The sequence below is a fragment of the Eretmochelys imbricata genome, chromosome 5 (assembly GCF_965152235.1).
Source record: "Eretmochelys imbricata isolate rEreImb1 chromosome 5, rEreImb1.hap1, whole genome shotgun sequence".
Lineage (NCBI taxonomy): Eukaryota > Metazoa > Chordata > Testudines > Cheloniidae > Eretmochelys > Eretmochelys imbricata.
In genome coordinates, this window is record NC_135576.1 from 3,369,264 (window position 1) to 3,385,076 (window position 15,813).

At 56.3% G+C, this 15,813-nt stretch overlaps 1 pseudogene across 1 annotated transcript; it reads right to left on the reverse strand.

Moving 5' to 3' along the window:
* Nucleotides 1-5,274: 5,274 nt before the first annotated feature.
* On the reverse strand, nucleotides 5,275-11,157 carry LOC144265444 (sigma non-opioid intracellular receptor 1-like; annotated as a pseudogene). The gene is made up of 4 exons (XR_013346273.1): nucleotides 11,025-11,157; nucleotides 10,188-10,388; nucleotides 7,058-7,150; nucleotides 5,275-6,370 (listed from the first exon to the last, which is right to left on the reverse strand). The product of XR_013346273.1 is annotated as a sigma non-opioid intracellular receptor 1-like (transcript).
* Nucleotides 11,158-15,813: the final 4,656 nt, after the last annotated feature.

Here is a 15,813-nt window from a genome sequence, read left to right on the forward strand (position 1 = left end):
CCACTGGCCTGGGGAACAAGCAGTGGAGTCCAACACAGACGACCCTCCCCACCCTTCAAGCCAATATAGGGCAGGGCCTGCCCGCGATTACAGGTTTTTGTGTAGGTCCTAGAGAAAGATTCCAGTGCATGTTTTTCCCCCCTGCGGGCGTTTCTAGATTTGTTCAGCTTGGTAAGAGTCACCTCCACGGGAAATGGAGCCATGAAGACAGCCTGTTCCCCTTCACAAAAAGGTACCCAGGCAGCGTTTGTGAGGAAAGCGATATTTAGGCCCACAGAATCTGGCGTCAAAAAGTTAGCTCTAAATCTCGTGCCCGCTGGGAAACTCCAGCTCCCTCCATCAACGCCTACAAGCATAAAAACAGACCTCTGTGGGGAGGAGCTGCAGCTCGCTGAGCCCCCTGCCCGTGGAGGAGTTACTGGCTGGCATGTTTCGTTAGTGCCCAGGTTAGCAAGGCTGACGTTCAGCAAGAGAACTGGGGGGTTGGGGGGGGGGTGGCAGAGCAGCGCTACAATGGAGGAGGAGAACGAGCTCTATTCATTCAGTCTCTATGTACATTAGTAATGATAACAAATCTACTGGAAAAAAAGCATCCTGAGTTTTCCCATCAGAGGGCTGAACAATCCAGCTCTCGTCACAGCCCTGGAAGAATCGCTGTTGTCTCGGGACTGGGAAATCAAAGGTGACATGAAAGCCCTCGGCTCAGCTCCTCAGCAGGTGTAAATCTTCACAGCTCCATGAGGATATGGCCCCTTCTTTCAGCTGTCTGGAAAGACCCTTTCCGAGGGCACAGGCCAGCTCCCTTCGATGCTCTCCAAGGAACATCGAAGGAGGAACATCAGGGAGTTTAACTCTGTAATTCAGGGTCCCTGACAATAGGGAACAGGGGTCACCTGTGGGCCAGAAATAACCCACTGGGGGTGTGAGGAACAGTCTGGAGGTGGGAGGGCTCCTGTACACAGCTGGTGCTAGGACAGGGATTCTCAAACTAGGGGTCAGGACCCCTCAGGAGTTCATGAGGTTATTACATGGGGGGTTGAGAGCTGTCAGCCTCCACCCCAAACCCTGCTTTGCTTCCAGCATTTATAATGGTGTTAAATGGCGTCTCATGGTCTCGGAAACCATCCAGTGGTCCAGGGACACCTACATCAAACACATCACCGGCCACCGACAGTACCAGGAGGTGTGAGCCGGTACGACATCGTGCATCAACTATGAGAAAGAGACTGAGAGACTTTTTCCATTGGACCATATGAACTGGAAACATAAACTCACTGAACATTAAATCTCACCAAATGAGGGTAAATCCATCCTCATCATCGTATCCACTCATTATACTCCACACCTGAACATAACCATTATACGAACAACATACCCCCATATCTCAATGTCTGTACTCTGACCTGTTAATCTTTTATCCCCAATCGGGGAGATTGCAGATTATGTATTCCTTAGGCCACCCGTTCCTAAACCGAACTTCGCACCCCTTGATAATCTGTACCTTATTCCCTGATATCCAGAAACTTCTATGCTTAAACTCTGTACCGTTTTCTTTTTATTTCAACATCTTAATAAAATTATTAAATCTGTTCTAAAAAAAAGTGTTTTTAATTTATAAGGGGGGGGGTCGCACTCAGAGGCTTGCTATGTGAAAGGGGTCACCAGTACAAACGTTTAAGAACCACTGTGCTAGGACCTGGATATAGGTGAAAAATGCAGAGGGGGGGCACATAAAGGAGAGAGAGGGAAAAGTGGGCACAGAAAAACACCTCCTCCCTGTGCACCTCAGCCCCAACTGTTGACTTTATTGGCCATGTTAACTCCCATTACACCTGCCTGGGAGGATCTAGCTATGGCCAGAGCCGGCTTCTCTCCTGGACTCACAGGACAGGATGGCTCTGGCTGCAGAATCTCCTTGCCTGAGGCAGTGAGGGGCCAGCAGGAAGGGGCAGCCTGGACGTTAGAAGAGCAACAAAAGTCTCCTTGGGAACTCAGTGACTGGGCTCTTGAGAAGGAACGAAATAGCACCAGCACCCAGTCACTGACCCAGAAGGGGGCCCAGCGCGCCACAGTCGATCCCTGCCTCAAGGAGCTCAAACTCTCCCAGAGACACGGAAAGTGCCAGACGCCTGGAGAGCCGGGGAAGGGGCTCATGGACCACTGGAGCCTATTATGGGCAGGCCAATGAGGGAGGGAGTCTTAGGAGGGGAAGGCTGGCACTGGGTGGTTTGACTGCACCCCAAGGACAGCATAGAAGGTGGCAGGGGTTGGTCTTGGCTTGTGCATCACAAGCAGACTCACAGCTGAGTAACAGTAGCATTTTGAAGGGGTGATTCCCCCCAGTGATAGCTGTGCTGCTGAAACCTTCCCATGTAGACCAGGCTTTCGTGGCAGCTCCCTCAGGAGACAGGACCCTGGCTACTCCTAGAGAGCAGGGCTGCACATTAAGAGGCGTTAGCTCCCCTCAGTCTCTTTACAGCCTGGAGCTGATCATTAAGGATCAATTTGGCTTCTCTGGCAGAAATGATACAAGCCTTGGATTCAAAGTACTTTTCATTACTGCCCACCAACAAAACCACCTTTCCCCCTCACCGTCCCCGAAGCATGCAGGAAAGGTCTGCACGGGCCAGCTATTCTCTCGCTCTCAGAAACATCAAGCCAGATGAGCATGTTTATTCTTGACACTGATAAAAATAAGTGACCGATTCCAGGCCGTACACATACCGAGCCACGACAGTCCAATAGGGTGACCAGACAGCAAGTGTGAAAAATCAGGACGGGGGTGGGGGGTAATAGGAGCCTATATAAGAAAAAGCCCCGAATATCAGGACTGTCCCTATAAAATCGGGACATCTGGTCACTCTACAGTCCAAGGACCAGGAACGAGACACATGCTCTGGAGCCGGCTGGCTCTCATAGTGATGCTCGTTTGGAAACAGACATTACTGAAGAAGGGCTCAATTATTTTCTGACAAGTATTTTGAAATAAATTATCAAAATAATTGAAAATGGTGTGATTATGTTGTGTTCTTTTCACAAATAAAACGTGCAGAGTTTTGCAGAATTTTAAAATGTGCAGCGCAGAATTTTTATGGTTTTGCCACGGAATCGTCTCAGGAGCTCCAGGGTTCTGTGTGGTACAATCTGGGTGCGGGGAGCTCGGTAGGAGGCCCGGCGGGGATCTGGATGCACAGGGGCTGATTGGGGGGTTCTGAGTACAGTAGGATTGGGACTCTGCAGGGGAGACCAGGTGAAGGTGGTTAGAGCTCGGGGGGGGGGGGGTCTGGGTGTGGGGGGCTCAGCAGGGGACTGGATGCTAGGGAAGTGGGCCTTGGTGGGGTTAGGGTGCAGCTCACTGGGGTCAGTGGGGTGGGGGGGTGCCAATGCAATGGGTGAGGCTTGGGGGAGGGGGGATTTGGGTACCAGGGTCTTGGTGGGGGGTTCTGGGTGTGGAGGGGTCCTGATGGAGGGGATGAGGCTCAGCTCGGGGTAGGGTGGTTCCAGAAGCAGGGAGGGTGAGGTTCAGCGGGGGAAGGTGTCCAGGTACACAAGAATTGGGTGGACAGAGGGAGCAGCTTGGCGTACAGTGACCCCTCCCCCCGGGGCTGAGGAGCAATGGGCCCAGAAAGGGGGTGGAGGGTCAATATCCGAGGAGCTGCTCCCGCTGTCCACCCAACACTTGTGTATCCAGACGCATAGGCACAAACTCTGTGGAGCACCCATGGAAAAATAATAGTGGATGCTCAGCACCCACTATCCACAGATGATTGGCAGCGCTGCCAAACCGCTGATCGATGGCTCGGGGAGGGCAGAGAGCAGTGAACGCTGGGTGGGTGGGGGCCCCGGGGACGGGATGGAGTGGGGCAGAAAGAGGCAGATCAAAGGCAGATAAAAGTCAGCACCTATGTCCGGACCCCCCTGCACCCATACCCCCAACCCACTGAGCCTCACCCGCTGCACCCAGACACCCCCCCACCCCACGGTGCAGATCTTCCTGCAGCCGGGGGAGGTTTCTGACCCAGCCCTGGCTGCTCCATGCAGGGGAGAGAAAGTGGGAGCTTGGACTCTGTTGTCGTCATCCTCCTCTCCTCTGCCCACCCAGGACTAATGTCCCTGGGAAGCCAGGGCATCCCCAGACCGCCTCCCCGGGGGTGACTTACCTCTCTCCCAGCTGCCCAAACAGAGGCGCCCACACTGCTGGGGAGGGGTGAGTGAGCACTGGTGCAGCTGCTCTTTGCTTCCCCACAGAAACCATTTTTCTGCAGGAAGCAAAGAGAATAGGCCAGGGGATGTTTCTGCGCATCCGCAGTGGTGCAGAACTCCCTCAGCAGTAGTTATTTTGACAAATAAAATATGCAGAATTTAAATTTTTTTTTACTTTTTTGGTGCAGAATTCCCTCAAGAGCACCAGGATTCTGTGTGGTGCAGTCTCAGTGCGGGTAGCTTGGTGGGGGGGAGGAGGGGGAGGATCTGGATACACAGCAAGTCACTGGGGGGTTCTGGGTGCAGGGGGAATAGCACTCTCCAGGGGAGTCCAGGTAAAGGTGGTTAGGGCTCGGGGGGGGGAGGAATCTGGGTGCTAGTGGCATGGTAGTGTGTGGGTCAGGACGCACCTGGTTGAGATCAGTGGGGTGGGGGGTCTAGCTGTGCGGAGTCCCGATGCAGAGGGTGAGGCTCTGGGGGTGTGGATGAGCTCCTGATGCACGGGGGTTTCCAGGTGCAGGGTGGGTGAGGCTTGGCAGGGGTCCAGATACAAGGGGGGTTAGGCAGACAGAGAGGAGCTCCCCCTATAACGACCCCTCTCCCTGTGACTGAGAAGCGATAGGGCCAGTAAGTGGGGGGCGAGTCACTGTATAGGCAGCTGCTTCCCATCTGCCCAACTCCCACAAAGCTGAACCCCCTCCCCTAAGCCTCACCTCCCGTTGCCAAGCCCGTTCACAGTAAGCAGATTTTGGCTTCTTTCTTCGTGTAATTGTTCTGTTAGGCTATTGTGTCTATTTTGCTTGCTGCTTGTTTTGTGGCTTTCCTGGGGGTGGGGCGCCCTCTTTTTTTATAAAAAAATTTTCTGATGGAGAGCATGATTGACTCTTGGTCGTGCGATCCTCTTCTCTGTCCATGAGCACACTGCAGGGGAAAAAAGCTTAAAAGGCTGCTTTTGGTTTGATTTTTCCTTCTCCCTTCCCTGCCCCCCAGCCAGGACTAATGTCCCTGGGTGGCCAGGGCATCCCCAGACTCCCCCTTGCCCTCCCCCTGTGGTGACTTACCTCTCCCCCAGCTGCTTTGAGTGCCTGAACACATGCGCCCACCTGCTGGGGAGGGGTGAGTGAGCACTGGTGCAGCTTCTCTTTGCTTCCCCACAGAAACCATTGTTCTGCATCCAAGCAAAGAGAAGCTGCGGAAGGACAATATTTCTGCGCATGCGCAGTGGTGCGGAACTTCTCCAGAAGTAACAGCTGTAAGGCCCTATGGGGAAAGCAGCCCACAGATTTGGAACAGCGGCTTTCCTGCCCCACAGTCTTCAGTAACTAGCTGAACCCCATTTACTCCACTGCAGTTACTCCAGGTTCATCTGGGGATGAGTGAGCTCAGCAGCTGGCCCTATGCTAGGTATACACCTGCTGGGAATGGTTTCTATCACATGCAGAGTGTGTATGTACACAATGATCCATATCACACATCCCCCTCCCCCCGATTGGTTTTTCATAGGTCCCCGGCTTTCAGAGAGCACGAGAGACAGCAACAACAGGCAACAGAGGGTGGCTGGCTGCAGAGCCCCGGGTGTCTCTCACTCACACGCAGGCTAGGGTTGCCTGCTGCAGACAGAGGGGACGGACACCCACAGACGTGGGCAGCAGCTCAGTCGCTGCAGTCTAGTTACAGAAATATATAGGAACATTTGGATATTAAAAAAATAGTGATCTAGGTATATCCATTATCTGTTATTGCCTGTTTCTCCCCCAGCTGAGTGCTCGCTGCGGCAGGCGGACAAGACAGTGAACGTTCAGCCTACCTGGCACACCTGCACACGGGGACAGAAGTGCTCCTGCCCATTGCCTTTCTGGTACAATCTGCAGGAAGTGGTGGGGGATGGGAAAGGGGAACCCCTTCCTCTGAGGTTGTGTTGGTGCTTGGGGAGGGTAGTCTCACTGGGCCAGCTGGCTGAAGTAGGCACTGGCTTCCACAAGGAAGGCTTTGGCACAAATCCGGAAGGTGGAGAACAGGGTGACGACGTCCTGAGTGCTGAAGATGGTGTCGCTCAACACAAATATGAGTGAGGGGGGAATGAAGCCTCGGCCGTACTCCACCATCCAGGTACCAGCACTCCACTGGACAGCCGTGACCTCTCCGGATTTCTGCACTATGGTGTCCCCTGCAGGCAGACAGACAGACAGACACAGCACTGGCCGTTATTTTGAACGCTGAGACATCATCAGTTCCAGAGCGCCTCTCCCAGTATGTCTCCAGGGACAGCACACAGAGCTCTTTGTGGGCCTGATCCTGCAGGATGCTGAGCACCCTCAACTGAGCAGGCCAGGACAAGAGGCCTGGGAGGTGCTCAGCACCACACTGGAGAACTGCCAGACCAAGGGCAGGGCAGCTAATCCAGAAGCCTGTCCCGGACACTGCCCAGTACCAGCTGCTTCCAAGGAAGATGCAAGGACGTCCCCTAGTTGAAAATTATGAACAGCCTTCCCACAGGGGCAGTTTCCCCCTGACACAGAGCTCCTGCTCTGAACAGGAGGCCTTATAACCCTCCCCACTTTCTTTCAATTCCACCTGATGGGAGTGGAGATGTGCTTGTCACCCGTCAGTGTGTATGCTTTCCCTGAATCCTACTCACCTCTTGGCCTCCATGAGCTCTAGAGGTGTGTGTTCCGCAGGCTAATCTGCTGTAACCCTGTATGTTTCCTGTGTCCCGGGGCTAGAGCTAACGAGGCTCTAGCGTTACCTGTTCAAATCGCCACGTGAAAAGCCCAAGGCAACCAGCCCTGCAAAGGCAGCTACACAGGGGAGGCCTGCGGGTGTGTGGGGCTGGCGCTGACAGTGTCACACGCACCTGGGTAATAGATTTCACTTCTGGTCGTCCCCTCCTTCCACTGCCCGAAGGTCCCTAAGACGATGGCATAGTAAATGTCAGCCCAGTACCGACCTGCGAGAGAGGCACACAGCGTGAAATCTGAGCAATGGGGCAAGACAGCCCACTGCTAGTGCCCGACGAGCCCCGAAGGCTGCTCTGTGCGTTGGCTCAGCCATCACAGAACAAGCCTAAAACATCAGCAGGCTTCAACACTCATACAAGTAGGGAGAGGCAGTTTACGCTAGTCCAAGTGCCTAGAGTTGCTAGTTTCAGTCTTGGACCAATGTCAAAGAGCCAAATCCAGGACCTTGCAACACATCCCAGCTTGCTGGTTCTCAGTGGAATTGGTGTGCTCCTATCCCTGGCAGCCCAGAGATCTCAAGCCAGGTCATTCCCACACCAGGCATTTCTCACCCCCTGGGGCTCCACCCTCAATTTCAGAGCTTGGCAGACAAGCCCTCGCTAGCCAGCAGGGGGAAGACCCACGATTTGCTGTTTGGAAGCTGGGAGGCTGGTCTGTAAAAAACGAAGCACGCTGGCTTTCTGGCTGCAGCTGCTCCTCAGAGGGCAGCTGCATAAACCCCTCTGAAACTGAGGGGAAAAGCAAAGCGAGATAGGAACCTCAACACTGCCACTTTGAAATCCTGTTGCTTGAGACTGGCCTGGGCTAGAAACCTCGAGGGGAGCAGTACAGGTTTCACAGGGCTGCTCGGAGACAAGATGCCTGCCCACAATTCTGCGGGCCTGGTTCAGCGCCCTTTGAAGTCAATGGAAAGAATCCCCATGGCCTGGGGCTGAATCACGTTGGTTAACCCGCATCGCCAGACTCTGCACAGGGTTTGTGGATGCTGCAGCCAAGGCCGCCCATGTTCACCCCCCGTGGTGGTGAGGCTAGGAGAAGAGAAGGCAGGCTTGGCTCGGCAGCCACAAGCAGCGATTTGGCAACCCTCTGCCCCCGACCCAGCCACTCTTGTGGGCAAGGCATAGGTGGGGGCATGGAGCACTGGGATGTTCCATGCACAGGCAGCAGCACGGAGAGGGGAGCGGGAAGTGGCAGCACATGGTGGGGGGGGGGACTGCTCCCCTTGGCAGGGCCCATGGGGACACAACAAGCAGCCAGATCCAAGCTATGGGTGGAAGAGATTGTTGCACCAGGTTTGGAAACCTGGATATTAAGGCCCCACCCTCCCTCAGCCCACCTCCCTGTTCTCACGCTAACACAGGGGGAAACAAGTTGCACCCACAGGGAAAAGCTTCTACTTGCTGAGCAGGTGAAGCTGGTTTGTGGTTGCTGAGTATTAATGTGCATGAAGCTACAGTGGCAGGCGCTAAACGAAGCCCAACCAAACCTGCTCCTGGAACCACCCACCCACCCACCGAAAGATGTACTGGCCTAAGGGACCGGGCACCGGGCTGGTACTCGGGAGACCTGGGGTCCAGTCTCACCTCTGCCACGGACGTGCTAGCTGCCCCTCTCTGTGCTTCTGTTTCCCCATCTGTACACTGGGGAGAGCAACATGGACTCTCCCCTCTTTGTAAAGTGTGTGGATGGAGAGTACGAGACCAGAGCTAGGCGTTACCAGCACCCCTGGGAGAGAAGATGCTTGTGTTGTACTGATATATCATACAGTGGATGAGTTAGCCCCTTTTAATCCCGCTAGCCAGATACCCTGGTTTATTGCCCTCTCTGCCTTTTGGGAGAGGCTGCTGTGACCTGAGTCAGTAAACAGGACACAGGGGCTTAAACACGGGTAGCTACCAAAGGCTGTTCACAGACTATTAAATGGTCAGAAAACCCTGAGCCCACCGCGGAGGGACCTATAGTAAATACAGGCATCTGGACAGGACACACAAGCACAAGGATAACCACGCCCCTGCCTCATCCTTGGCTGCTTCTCTCCACTGCTTGCAGTGCCCAGACACAGGGCTGCACAGACAGAAAGAGCATTTGGAGAGGCTAGTTCTTAGCTCCAGGGGATAAAGTTCCTGATACTTCTGCTCTCCTGGTTCTCCAAGACCTTCCAGCTCTCTTTGCATTTGGTTAGTGGCATCTCCTCCCCTCTCAATTAACTAGCAGGTCATAAGGTACAGAGCTGTGCACACATAACAACATATCTCCTTGGGCACTAGCTTGAGCAGGTGTGGCCAGACTGACTCCTGGTCCCCAGACCATCAGCACTAGCAGACAATGGGCAGTACAAAGTGGATGGCTCGGCAGCAGTTCTGCGGAAAAGGACCTAGGGGTGACAGTGGACGAGAAGCTGGATATGAGTCAGCAGGGTGCCCTTGTTGCCAAGAAGGTCAATGGCATTTTGGGATGTATAAGTAGGGGCATAGCGAGCAGATCGAGGGACGTGATTGTTCCCCTCTATTCGACATTGGTGAGGCCTCATCTGGAGTACTGTGTCCAGTTTTGGGCCCCACGCTACAAGAAGGATGTGAATAAATTGGAGAGAGTCCAGCGAAGGGCAACAAAAATGATTAGGGGTCTGGAACACATGACTTATGAGGAGAGGCTGAGGGAGCTGGGATTGTTTAGTCTGCAGAAGAGAAGAATGAGGGGGGATTTGATAGCTGCTTTCAACTACCTGAGAGCTGGTTCCAGAGAGGATGGTTCTAGACTATTCTCAGTGGTAGAAGAGGACAGGACAAGGAGTAATGGTCTCAAGTTGCAGTGGGGAGGTTTAGGTTGGATATTAGGAAAAACTTTTTCACTAAGAGGGTGGTGAAACACTGGAATGCGTTACCTAGGGAGGTGGTGGAATCTCCTTCCTTAGAAGTTTTTAAGGTCAGGCTTGACAAAGCCCTGGCTGGGATGATTTAATTGGGGATTGGTCCTGCTTTGAGCAGGGGGTTGGACTAGATGACCTCCTGAGGTCCCTTCCAACCCTGATATTCTATGGGTAGTGCTGCTGACCACACTGATGTGGCCAGCCCCTGCTTCTGCTCAGGCCGTGGATCAAAATGCATCTCAGCATTACCTGGCTGGGACTTGCAGCTCTCCTGCCCCAGATACCTGCTATCCCCCTGATGGTTTACCACAGGAAATCAAAGGCAGCAGCCTCCAAACCCAAGCCTCGATGCTTGAATGTAGCTGAGCCCTGCTTACCCGAGTGCCCCCCGGTGTCGATGGCCGTCTCAAAGAGCAGCACATACTCAGTGAGCGAGGCATGGAGCAGGCACATGGAGCCCATCTACCCACCCGCGTTGACAAACACCCACTGCAGGTCCTCGTCCAGCAGCATGTAGCCTGGGTGCTTCTTCCGCAGCTCCACAATGATCTTGGAGAAGGCCTGCTCATGGTCCAACCCTGCAGCACCAAGAAACCCGGGCAAAGTCAGCACCCCCAGGATGCCCACACCCCGGTCCATAACCCTGCCACCTTCTTGGTGCCCAGCCAATAGAAGACACCAAATCCAGAATGGTGACCCTGGCTTCATTCAGGGAATCAGGCATTAGAGACAGGATCTAACATGCTCCACTCCAGCTATTCTCTGCTGCTCCCTCCCCGCCCCAAGCTCCTGCCCCTTGGGTCCCCTTCCCAAACCCCCCATCCCCCCAACCCTCTGCCCCATGGGTCACCCCCAGACACCTCCACCCCCAGAGTCCCTGTACCATGGGTCCCCACCCAAACCCTTCAACCCTCTGCCCCATGGGTCACCCCCAAACCTCCCCCCCCGAAGTCCCTGTCTCATGGGTCCCCCCCAGACCCTCCCCAAGCCCCTGCCCCATGGGTCCCCCCCAGACCCTCCAACCCTCTGCCCCATGGGTCCCCCCCCACATCCTCCCAGAGCCCCTGCCCCATGGATCCCCCCAGACCCTCCAACCTTCTGCCCCATGGGTCCCCCCCGAGCCCCTGCCCCATGGGTCCCCCGGGACTCGATCCCCAGGCCCATAGGTTCTCCTCACGGCCCCAAGTCCCAGCCCCGCGCCCGGACCCACCCACCCGCGTGGTGCCGCCCGAGCGCCGCGATCTCCTCGGGCCGGAACTCGAAGGGGCGGGAGGCGACCCAGCTCCGCAGCCCCTGGCCCAGCAGCGCCAGCCCGGCCCGCAGCGCCCGCGACCCCAGCGCCCGCATCCCGCGCGCCCCTCGCCGCAAACCGCCGCGGCGCGCGCCGAGCCTCGCCGGGGGGCGGGACCGTCCGCTCCGCGCCAGCCAATGGCACCGCTGGGGGCCCAGGGCACAAGCCAATCACAGCTCGCAGGCCGACGCCATGGGGCGGGGCCGAGCGGGCACGGGCTCGGAGTGACAGACCAGGTAGCGGGGCCGAGCGGGCACTCGCTCGGAGTGACAGACCAGGGGGCGGGGCCGAGCGGGCACTGGTTCGGAGTGACAGACCAGGGGGCGGCGCCGAGCGGGCACTCGCTCGGAGTGACAGACCAGGGGGCGGCGCCGAGCGGGCACTCGCTCGGAGTGACAGACCAGGGGGCGGCGCCGAGCGGGCACTGGCTCGGAGTGACAGACCAGGGGGCGGCGCCGAGCGGGCACTGGTTCGGAGTGGCAGGCCGGGGGCGGGGCCGAGCGGGCACTCGCTCGGAGTGACAGGCCGGGGGCGGGGCCGAGCGGGCACTGGCTCGGAGTGACAGGCCGGGGGCGGGGCCGAGCGGGCACTCGCTCGGAGTGACAGACCAGGGGGCGGGGCCGAGCGGGCACTCGCTCGGAGTGACAGACCAGGGGGCGGGGCCGAGCGGGCACTCGCTCGGAGTGACAGACCAGGGGGCGGGGCCGAGCGGGCACTCGCTCGGAGTGACAGACCAGGGGGCGGTGCCGAGCGGGCACTGGTTCGGAGTGACAGACCAGGGGGCGGGGCCGAGCGGGCACTCGCTCGGAGTGACAGACCAGGGGGCGGCGCCGAGCGGGCACTCGCTCGGAGTGACAGACCAGGGGGCGGGGCCGAGCGGCCACTCGCTCGGAGTGACAGACCAGGGGGCGGCGCCGAGCGGGCACTGGTTCGGAGTGACAGACCAGGGGGAGGGGCCGAGCGGGCACTGGTTCGGAGTGACAGACGAGGGGGCGGCGCCGAGCGGGCACTGGTTCGGAGTGACAGACCAGGGGGAGGGGCCGAGCGGGCACTCGCTCGGAGTGACAGACCAGGGGGCGGCGCCGAGCGGGCACTGGTTCGGAGTGACAGACCAGGGGGAGGGGCCGAGCGGGCACTAGCTCGGAGTGACAGACCAGGGGGAGGGGCCGAGCGGGCACTCGCTCGGAGTGACAGACCAGGGGGCGGGGCCGAGCGGGCACTCGCTCGGAGTGACAGACCAGGGGGCGGCGCCGAGCGGGCACTCGCTCGGAGTGACAGACCAGGGGGCGGCGCCGAGCGGGCACTGGTTCGGAGTGACAGACCAGGGGGCGGGGCCGAGCGGGCACTGGCCTGCAGTGAAAGACTGGGGGGCAGGTCCAAGGGGCGCTAGCAGGAACCCTGAGCAGGGCAGCTAAGGGGCCCCAACAGGTTTGACTCCCATGCTCATGGCAGCAACCCCACCAGGAGCTGGTAGAGGTCGTGCCAAGCATTTACCCTTTGTGTTGGGACCAGGGCCCTATCAAATTCACGGCCCATTTTGGTCAATTTCACAGTCACAGGGTTTTAAAAATTGCAACTTTCATTATTTCAGCTACTTAAATCTGAAATTTCACAGCGTTTAATTGTAGGGGTCCTGACCCAAAACCGGGAGCTGTGGCGTGGTGGCAAGGTTCTCACAGGAGAGGTCGCGGTACTGCTACCCTTCCTTCTCTGCTACTGCTGGCAGCAGCGTAGAAGCAAGGATGGCATGGTATGGTACTGCCACCCTTATGTCTGTGCTGCTGCCCCCGCTCTCCAGCCGCCCAGCTGTGAAGGCAGCAGCATAGACGTACGGGTGGCATGGAATGGTATTGCCACCCTTACTTCTGCACTGTTGCTGGGAGGGTCCTGTCTTCAGAGCTGGGCGCCTGGCCAACACAGCTGTGAAGGCAGCAAAGAAGTAAGGGTGGCAATACCGTGACCCACCTGCAATTCCCTTTTGGGTCAGGACCCCCAGTTTGAGACATGCTGGTCTCCCCCTGTGAGATCTGTATGTTACAGGGTAAAAGCGCACAAAAGACCAGATTTCATGGTCCATACTGCGTTTTTCATGGCCACGAATTTGGTAGGGCTTTAGACATAGGACAGAGGCTGCTCCCCTCCCTAACTGCTGTGCCCACAAACAGCCTGGCAGCTCCTATGGGAAGATCAGCCTCCAGAAACAGCATGACCTACTCTGCAGCAAAGCATTGTGGGATTTTCCAAGGTCCCACGCTGTTGTGGGGTGCAAGCAGGCTCAGAGCAGCAACAGCCCCAAGACACATCCCTGACTGCCTTGCGACACAGTCTGCCCCACGCAGAAAATGGCGAAAAGATCAGGTCAACCCTGCTAGCCTGGAGAATGAATGGAGCCCAAAGCAGACAATCCTCCCCACATTTCAAGCTAATTGCGGGGCCTTGGCCACAACGAAATGTTTTTGTGTAAGTCCCAGAGAAAGGTTCCAGTGCACGCTTTTTCTTTGCCTTAGGGCGTTTCAATAGATTTGTTCAGCTTGGTAAGAGTCACCTCCACGGGAAATGGAGCCGTGAAGACAGCCTGTTCCCCTTCACAAAAAGCTACTTCCCACCCAGGCAGCGTTTGTGAGGAAAGCGATATTTAGGCCCACAGAATCTGGCGTCAAAAAGTTAGCTCTAAATCTCGTGCCCGCTGGGAAACTCCAGCTCCCTCCATCAACGCCTACAAGAATGAAAACAGACCTCTGTGAGGAGGAGCTGCAGCTCGCTGAGCCCCCTGCCCGTGGAGGAGTTACTGGCTGGCATGTTTCATTAGTGCCCAGGTTAGCAAGGCTGACGTTCAGCAAGAGAACTGGGGGGGTTGGGGGGGGTGGCAGAGCAGCGCTACAATGGAGGAGGAGAACGAGCTCTATTCATTCAGTCTCTATGTACATTAGTAATGATAACAAATCTACTGGAAAAAAAGCATCCTGAGTTTTCCCATCAGAGGGCTGAACGATCCAGCTCTCGTCACAGCCCTGGAAGAATCGCTGTTGTCTCGGGATTGGGAAATCAAAGGTGACATGAAAGCCCTCGGCTCAGCTCCACAGCAGATGTAAATCTTCGCAGCTCCATGAGGATATGGCCCCTTCTTTCATCTGTCTGGAAAAAACCCTTTTCTAGGCACAGGCCACCTCCCTTCAGCTCCTTGGAGAGCATCGGGGAGTTTAATTCTGGCCACAGAGTAATTCAGGGTCCCTGACAATAGGGAACAGGGGTCACCTGTGGGCCAGAAATAACCCACTGGGGGTGTGAGGGACAGTCTGGATGTGGGAGGGCTCCTGTCCACAGCTAGTTCTAGGACCTGTATAGTTGAAAAGCGCGGGCATAGGAGGGGTGCAGATAAAGCCATGTAAGGGCAGAGAGAGGGAAAAGCGGGCTCAGAAAAACACCTCCTCCCTGTGCACCTCAGCCCCAACTGTTGACTTTATTGGCCATGTTAACTCCCATTACACCTGCCTGGGAGGATCTAGCTATGGCCAGAGCCGGCTTCTCTCCTGGACTCACAGGACAGGATGGCTCTGACTGCAGAATCTCCTTGCCTGAGGCAGTGAGGGGCCAGCAGGAAGGGGCAGCCTGGACGTTAGAAGAGCAACAAAAGTCTCCTTGGGAACTCAGTGACTGGGCTCTTGAGAAGGAACGAAATAGCACCAGCACCCAGTCACTGACCCAGAAGGGGGCCCAGCGCGCCACAGTCGATCCCTGCCTCAAGGAGCTCAAACTCTCCCAGAGACACGGAAAGTGCCAGACGCCTGGAGAGCCGGGGAAGGGGCTCATGGACTGCTGGAGCCTATTACTGACAGGCCAATGAGGGAGGGAGTCTTTAGGAGGGGAAGGCTGGCACTGGGTGGTATGACTGTACCCAGAGGAATGCATGGACTGTGGCAGGGGTTTGTCTTGTCTTATGCATCACAAGCAGACTCACTCACACCTGAGTGACGCTAATGACTTGAAGGAGTGATTCCCCCCCCACCAGCAATAGCTATGCTGCTAAAACCTTCCTGTTTAGACCAGGCCTTTGTGGCGGTCCCCTCAGGAGACAGGACCCTGGCTACTCCTAGGGAGCAGGGTTGCACATTATGAGATGTTGGCTGCCCCTCCCCCCTTTGTAGCCTGGAGTTGATTATTTAGGATTAAGGTTCATAGAATCATAGAATATCAGGGTTGGAAGGGACCTCAGGAGGTCATCTAGTCCAACCCCCTGCTCAAAGCAGGGCCAATCCCCAACTAAATCATCCCAGCCAGGACTTTGTCAAGCTTGACCTTAAAAACTTCGAGGGAAGGAGAGTCCACCACCTCCCTAGGGAACCCATTCCAGTGCTTCACCACCCTCATAGTGAAAAACTTTTTCCTAATATCCAACCTAAACCTCCCCCAATGCAACTTGAGGTTAAGGTTAAGATTTTGTCACAGATATTTTTAGTAAAAGTCAGGGACAGGTCACTGGCAATAAAGAAAAATTCATGGAAGCCCATGACCTGTCCTTGACTTTTACTAAAAATACCGGTGACACAATGGGAAGCCTCTGGGCAGCTGCAGGGGCTGGCAGGAAGCTGCAGGGGACCCCACCACCCATGGGGGCTGAGAGCTCCAAGAGTCCCCTCCAACCATGACTTGGAGCTGTGGGATATCCCCTGCTGCCTGTGGCGGCCGGGAGCTGCAGGGTACCTGATGTTGCC